This window comes from Ostrinia nubilalis, chromosome 3, assembly GCF_963855985.1.
Source record: "Ostrinia nubilalis chromosome 3, ilOstNubi1.1, whole genome shotgun sequence".
Taxonomy (NCBI): domain Eukaryota; kingdom Metazoa; phylum Arthropoda; class Insecta; order Lepidoptera; family Crambidae; genus Ostrinia; species Ostrinia nubilalis.
Genome location: NC_087090.1, coordinates 42501 through 50232, shown reverse-complemented (window position 1 = coordinate 50232; position 7732 = coordinate 42501). Strand labels below are relative to the sequence as shown.

The 7732-nt window shown below is 41.4% G+C and overlaps 1 long non-coding RNA gene across 1 annotated transcript in view; it reads right to left on the bottom strand.

Moving 5' to 3' along the window:
* Positions 1–4115: 4115 nt before the first annotated feature.
* The window catches only part of LOC135088204 (uncharacterized), a 4207-nt gene continuing 590 nt past the window's right edge, over positions 4116–7732 (bottom strand). The window contains exons 2-9 of the long non-coding RNA XR_010260965.1: positions 7677–7732; positions 7160–7292; positions 6643–6775; positions 6126–6258; positions 5609–5741; positions 5092–5224; positions 4575–4707; positions 4116–4190 (exon numbers count right to left, since the gene is read on the bottom strand). The exon at positions 7677–7732 is cut by the window's right edge and continues 77 nt beyond it. This is a non-coding gene — a long non-coding RNA (uncharacterized LOC135088204). The remainder of the gene's footprint in view (positions 4191–4574; positions 4708–5091; positions 5225–5608; positions 5742–6125; positions 6259–6642; positions 6776–7159; positions 7293–7676) is intronic.

The window sequence follows — 7732 nt, the reverse complement described above, 5'->3', positions numbered from 1 at the left end:
GACCTAACGTGGGTCGAGTTGGGTTTTTTAAAGTTAGGTTCTTTTCAGAACCTAACCCATTTTCAGAATGGTCCCAGCAACCTAACTCCAATTTTTCAGTAATTTCAGACGTGGGTTTTTGGGGACCTAACGTGGGTCGAGTTGGGTTTTTTAAAGTTAGGTTCTTTTCAGAACCTAACCCATTTTCAGAATGGTCCCAGCAACCTAACTCCAATTTTTCAGTAATTTCAGACGTGGGTTTTTGGGGACCTAACGTGGGTCGAGTTGGGTTTTTTAAAGTTAGGTTCTTTTCAGAACCTAACCCATTTTCAGAATGGTCCCAGCAACCTAACTCCAATTTTTCAGTAATTTCAGACGTGGGTTTTTGGGGACCTAACGTGGGTCGAGTTGGGTTTTTTAAAGTTAGGTTCTTTTCAGAACCTAACCCATTTTCAGAATGGTCCCAGCAACCTAACTCCAATTTTTCAGTAATTTCAGACGTGGGTTTTTGGGGACCTAACGTGGGTCGAGTTGGGTTTTTTAAAGTTAGGTTCTTTTCAGAACCTAACCCATTTTCAGAATGGTCCCAGCAACCTAACTCCAATTTTTCAGTAATTTCAGACGTGGGTTTTTGGGGACCTAACGTGGGTCGAGTTGGGTTTTTTAAAGTTAGGTTCTTTTCAGAACCTAACCCATTTTCAGAATGGTCCCAGCAACCTAACTCCAATTTTTCAGTAATTTCAGACGTGGGTTTTTGGGGACCTAACGTGGGTCGAGTTGGGTTTTTTAAAGTTAGGTTCTTTTCAGAACCTAACCCATTTTCAGAATGGTCCCAGCAACCTAACTCCAATTTTTCAGTAATTTCAGACGTGGGTTTTTGGGGACCTAACGTGGGTCGAGTTGGGTTTTTTAAAGTTAGGTTCTTTTCAGAACCTAACCCATTTTCAGAATGGTCCCAGCAACCTAACTCCAATTTTTCAGTAATTTCAGACGTGGGTTTTTGGGGACCTAACGTGGGTCGAGTTGGGTTTTTTAAAGTTAGGTTAGGTTAGGTTAGGTTAGGTTAGGTTAGGTTAGGTTAGGTTAGGTTAGGTTAGGTTAGGTTAGGTTAGGTTAGGTTAGGTTAGGTTAGGTTAGGTTAGGTTAGGTTAGGTTAGGTTAGGTTAGGTTAGGTTAGGTTAGGTTAGGTTAGGTTAGGTTAGGTTAGGTTAGGTTAGGTTAGGTTAGGTTAGGTTAGGTTAGGTTAGGTTAGGTTAGGTTAGGTTAGGTTAGGTTAGGTTAGGTTAGGTTAGGTTAGGTTAGGTTAGGTTAGGTTAGGTTAGGTTAGGTTAGGTTAGGTTAGGTTAGGTTAGGTTAGGTTAGGTTAGGTTAGGTTAGGTTAGGTTAGGTTAGGTTAGGTTAGGTTAGGTTAGGTTAGGTTAGGTTAGGTTAGGTTAGGTTAGGTTAGGTTAGGTTAGGTTAGGTTAGGTTAGGTTAGGTTAGGTTAGGTTAGGTTAGGTTAGGTTAGGTTAGGTTAGGTTAGGTTAGGTTAGGTTAGGTTAGGTTAGGTTAGGTTAGGTTAGGTTAGGTTAGGTTTTTTTTTTTTTTTTTTTTTTTTTTTATTCTTTCTACCTCTAGCATGGTCACCAGAGCCTTTTTTATTATGTTTTAGTCAATTTGCTTCTATGGGTTTTAAGGTTTTAAGTTTAATTTTTGTGAGTGTTTTCTTGAGTCGTTTTCTTTTTTGTTTTTAAGTATCTGTAGTTTCTCTCTAAGTGTACTTTTTAAGTTTGGTTATGTTTGGTTTTTGCAGATTTATCTAGTTTAAATTTTGATTTTACTAATTTTTCTGTTTCTAAATAATGTGCTTGCCAGATCATTTTTGTTTCTAATTTTGAATTTTGTTACTTATCTTGTATACCTTTTAAATGTTGTGCTTTTGTATTGATCATAATACTAAGTAAACATTTAACTTCCCTTTATTACCACGTATATTTCGATAAGTTTTACTTTCAAACGGGTATCAAATTGCCTCCAGTTTGTTTGCCGAATTTGTGAGTAGGTTTTAATTTTGAATTTCGAAATTTACTAGCCAAAAGTATAAAATTGGAGTCTTTCTTTGCCGAACGTAAAAGGGTTAATTTTGATACACCTAACCACCTAACAATTTTGTCAAGGAGTTTGTGAGATGTTTGGTTCATGAGCTGGATGTTGATCACGCCTAGAACGACTTCAACAGTACGCCACCGTGGATCGGGCCAACGCATCCCACCGCCTGCGCACTGGGCAGTCGGTGCTAAAAGCATTATGTGCGACATGCTCCGCTTTGGCTCGCTGACAGTTGCGGCACGAAGGTGCCCCGCCAGCGAGCTTCTCGGCGCAGTCGGCGCTGAAGTGCGGCCCGCCACAGTGACTGCAGACGTCGGCGGGCTCCGTGCAAAATCGCTTGCTGTGGCCGTACCCCAAACACTTTGTGCACTGCACCAGCGGTGATTGGTCGGCCACTCTGATGTGCTGCAGGTCGATATGCACGGAGCCCGTCCCGACGGCTCTCGTCCAAATCGCCGGGGAAACGCTCATTACAATGTGCTGAGTGTGCGGGTTCCTGGCTTTCTTTTTGTATCTTATTGTGACACGGTCCTCCCCCTCGCGGAGGTCACGGAAAATACTCCCGTTCTGCTTCCTGAGTGCCTTCAGGACGTCCTCGTCGCTATTTAGCAGCAGAACGTCCTTGAGCACCAGGAGCGGGTCTTTATTCTTCATGTCCTCCGCGATGAGGGAGCCACCCGTGTCCTTGATTCTCTCCTTTACTTTTTCCCTTTCCTCTAATGTTCCACATCCCATTATTATTTTTGCATGTTTTGCCTTTCTTATCCTCTCTACTCGAACCCAGCCCTCCTTGGCGTTGACGGCTTCCCTGACCTTCCGCAGCACCTCCTCCCCCGTCTCCGTCTCATCTTTCGATGAGACGACGACGGAGTGGAGGGCCGACCTGGCCTGCTGCTGGTTGGGCACGGAAGCCGCCACGCTGGCATAGGTCGTCTTCTCCAGGGAACTCCGCTGCTTCTCCATCTCCTCCTTCAAAGCTTCCATTTTTGAACTATTCTCCAACAAAAGTCTCCTATTTTCCCGTATTTCTGTCACTATCCTGTCCTCATCTATTATCTTCCTCTCTACCCTATCCCTTTCCTGCTCTTTTTCAGGTTCAGGCTCGACCATGCTCTTGCTGGGAGCCTTCCCCTTTCTGTCCGTTTCAGATTCCTTAACGAGCTGGTACAGCCGATCCAGAGCCTCTACGACGGTGGTCTTGATGTCTCCCCTCAGGTTACGAGCAGTGCCAAGGCTCATTTTGGCCTTCTGAAGGGAGGCTCTGGCTTCGGCTGTCCTGTCTCTGGTGACAGTGACAGTGGGAGTTTTAGGTGAGTTCACCGAAGCCTCCACAGAGGCCCTGCGCAACGGCGCGGGCCTCTTTGGAGCCTTCGGCGGTTCAGCTCGCGGCGGGGTTGAGTCGGATGCTGAGGAAAGCCCAGCTTTCCCCGCCTCCCACTCCCCGACGCTGCGCCTCACCTTACCCGGTCTTCTGATGGGTGGGGAATCAGGAGACTTTTGTTGGTTCGTGTCGCTGACCCTCTTAGCCGGTGTTCTAAAACCAAACATGGTGCTAGAGGTATGCGTCAGTAAAGATAAAACAATTTAGGTCTTGAGACCGCGTAAAATAAAACAGATAAAATAGATAAAAAGTAAGTTTGTATAAGTTGTAAAAATATAAATAATAATATAATTTGTTTAAAATGTTCTGTTTCAGAATGATCCCAATTGGACCTTGTGGCCGTCACAGCACCCGGCAAGTTACTCGGCTGTTGTCTCACTACTAATATATACGTCAATTTGCTTTCAGATGCCGGGCACAGCAACACCTCGCAGTCGGGAGCGGTCGAGTACACAATTTGTGTAAATAAAAACGAGTATAATGTCAAATAAGACCTAAACTGAACTTAAAACTAAACCCTAATATCTTCAAAATGTCCCTCGATGACAACCCTGGCCTATACAACCCAAAACTACAATAATAATTTTTGGTCAAATTCAAAAAGTCTACCTAGTAAATGACCAAAGGGTGGGTGGGCGGGCAAATTTTTCGATTTGTATGCGTCGGATCGCAACAAATGAGGTGTCCACGGATAGGGCTCGTCGAGACGGACAAAATAAGACGGTCAACGCCTGGGGTCGCCCTGAAAAATTTTGAAAAAGACGTCCAAAAACCGTTTCAGAAATCCTAAAATCCGCCAAAAAAGCAAGTTTTAGTATGGAACGATATCAATCGAACGTCAGGGGAGTGCTAAGCCGAAAGGGGTGAGTCTATTAAAGCGAAAAAATTTTGAAAAACGGACCAAAAATACCAAAGTTGTAAATTTTTGTATGAAAATATTCTAAGTCAATATTAAAAATTTGAAAAGTCGAAAATTTCCACGAAAATCGATTTTTCGCGTGTCTAACGTCACGAGGGTGTTTACTAAAAATATTACGCACAATTTGATGTATATAACGTGGGGGTGCGTTTAAATTTTGAAGAAAATTTGAGTTGGTTTTGTTTGGAAATCGATTTACCACATCACCTCGGTATGACCCAAAATTTCGACTGTCCTGCAAATTCCTCGATTTGTATGCGTCGGATCGCAACAAATGAGGTGTCCACGGATAGGGCTCGTCGAGACGGACAAAATAAGACGGTCAACGCCTGGGGTCGCCCTGAAAAATTTTGAAAAAGACGTCCAAAAACCGTTTCAGAAATCCTAAAATCCGCCAAAAAAGCAAGTTTTAGTATGGAACGATATCAATCGAACGTCAGGGGAGTGCTAAGCCGAAAGGGGTGAGTCTATTAAAGCGAAAAAATTTTGAAAAACGGACCAAAAATACCAAAGTTGTAAATTTTTGTATGAAAATATTCTAAGTCAATATTAAAAATTTGAAAAGTCGAAAATTTCCACGAAAATCGATTTTTCGCGTGTCTAACGTCACGAGGGTGTTTACTAAAAATATTACGCACAATTTGATGTATATAACGTGGGGGTGCGTTTAAATTTTGAAGAAAATTTGAGTTGGTTTTGTTTGGAAATCGATTTACCACATCACCTCGGTATGACCCAAAATTTCGACTGTCCTGCAAATTCCTCGATTTGTATGCGTCGGATCGCAACAAATGAGGTGTCCACGGATAGGGCTCGTCGAGACGGACAAAATAAGACGGTCAACGCCTGGGGTCGCCCTGAAAAATTTTGAAAAAGACGTCCAAAAACCGTTTCAGAAATCCTAAAATCCGCCAAAAAAGCAAGTTTTAGTATGGAACGATATCAATCGAACGTCAGGGGAGTGCTAAGCCGAAAGGGGTGAGTCTATTAAAGCGAAAAAATTTTGAAAAACGGACCAAAAATACCAAAGTTGTAAATTTTTGTATGAAAATATTCTAAGTCAATATTAAAAATTTGAAAAGTCGAAAATTTCCACGAAAATCGATTTTTCGCGTGTCTAACGTCACGAGGGTGTTTACTAAAAATATTACGCACAATTTGATGTATATAACGTGGGGGTGCGTTTAAATTTTGAAGAAAATTTGAGTTGGTTTTGTTTGGAAATCGATTTACCACATCACCTCGGTATGACCCAAAATTTCGACTGTCCTGCAAATTCCTCGATTTGTATGCGTCGGATCGCAACAAATGAGGTGTCCACGGATAGGGCTCGTCGAGACGGACAAAATAAGACGGTCAACGCCTGGGGTCGCCCTGAAAAATTTTGAAAAAGACGTCCAAAAACCGTTTCAGAAATCCTAAAATCCGCCAAAAAAGCAAGTTTTAGTATGGAACGATATCAATCGAACGTCAGGGGAGTGCTAAGCCGAAAGGGGTGAGTCTATTAAAGCGAAAAAATTTTGAAAAACGGACCAAAAATACCAAAGTTGTAAATTTTTGTATGAAAATATTCTAAGTCAATATTAAAAATTTGAAAAGTCGAAAATTTCCACGAAAATCGATTTTTCGCGTGTCTAACGTCACGAGGGTGTTTACTAAAAATATTACGCACAATTTGATGTATATAACGTGGGGGTGCGTTTAAATTTTGAAGAAAATTTGAGTTGGTTTTGTTTGGAAATCGATTTACCACATCACCTCGGTATGACCCAAAATTTCGACTGTCCTGCAAATTCCTCGATTTGTATGCGTCGGATCGCAACAAATGAGGTGTCCACGGATAGGGCTCGTCGAGACGGACAAAATAAGACGGTCAACGCCTGGGGTCGCCCTGAAAAATTTTGAAAAAGACGTCCAAAAACCGTTTCAGAAATCCTAAAATCCGCCAAAAAAGCAAGTTTTAGTATGGAACGATATCAATCGAACGTCAGGGGAGTGCTAAGCCGAAAGGGGTGAGTCTATTAAAGCGAAAAAATTTTGAAAAACGGACCAAAAATACCAAAGTTGTAAATTTTTGTATGAAAATATTCTAAGTCAATATTAAAAATTTGAAAAGTCGAAAATTTCCACGAAAATCGATTTTTCGCGTGTCTAACGTCACGAGGGTGTTTACTAAAAATATTACGCACAATTTGATGTATATAACGTGGGGGTGCGTTTAAATTTTGAAGAAAATTTGAGTTGGTTTTGTTTGGAAATCGATTTACCACATCACCTCGGTATGACCCAAAATTTCGACTGTCCTGCAAATTCCTCGATTTGTATGCGTCGGATCGCAACAAATGAGGTGTCCACGGATAGGGCTCGTCGAGACGGACAAAATAAGACGGTCAACGCCTGGGGTCGCCCTGAAAAATTTTGAAAAAGACGTCCAAAAACCGTTTCAGAAATCCTAAAATCCGCCAAAAAAGCAAGTTTTAGTATGGAACGATATCAATCGAACGTCAGGGGAGTGCTAAGCCGAAAGGGGTGAGTCTATTAAAGCGAAAAAATTTTGAAAAACGGACCAAAAATACCAAAGTTGTAAATTTTTGTATGAAAATATTCTAAGTCAATATTAAAAATTTGAAAAGTCGAAAATTTCCACGAAAATCGATTTTTCGCGTGTCTAACGTCACGAGGGTGTTTACTAAAAATATTACGCACAATTTGATGTATATAACGTGGGGGTGCGTTTAAATTTTGAAGAAAATTTGAGTTGGTTTTGTTTGGAAATCGATTTACCACATCACCTCGGTATGACCCAAAATTTCGACTGTCCTGCAAATTCCTCGATTTGTATGCGTCGGATCGCAACAAATGAGGTGTCCACGGATAGGGCTCGTCGAGACGGACAAAATAAGACGGTCAACGCCTGGGGTCGCCCTGAAAAATTTTGAAAAAGACGTCCAAAAACCGTTTCAGAAATCCTAAAATCCGCCAAAAAAGCAAGTTTTAGTATGGAACGATATCAATCGAACGTCAGGGGAGTGCTAAGCCGAAAGGGGTGAGTCTATTAAAGCGAAAAAATTTTGAAAAACGGACCAAAAATACCAAAGTTGTAAATTTTTGTATGAAAATATTCTAAGTCAATATTAAAAATTTGAAAAGTCGAAAATTTCCACGAAAATCGATTTTTCGCGTGTCTAACGTCACGAGGGTGTTTACTAAAAATATTACGCACAATTTGATGTATATAACGTGGGGGTGCGTTTAAATTTTGAAGAAAATTTGAGTTGGTTTTGTTTGGAAATCGATTTACCACATCACCTCGGTATGACCCAAAATTTCGACTGTCCTGCAAATTCCTCGATTTGTATGCGTCG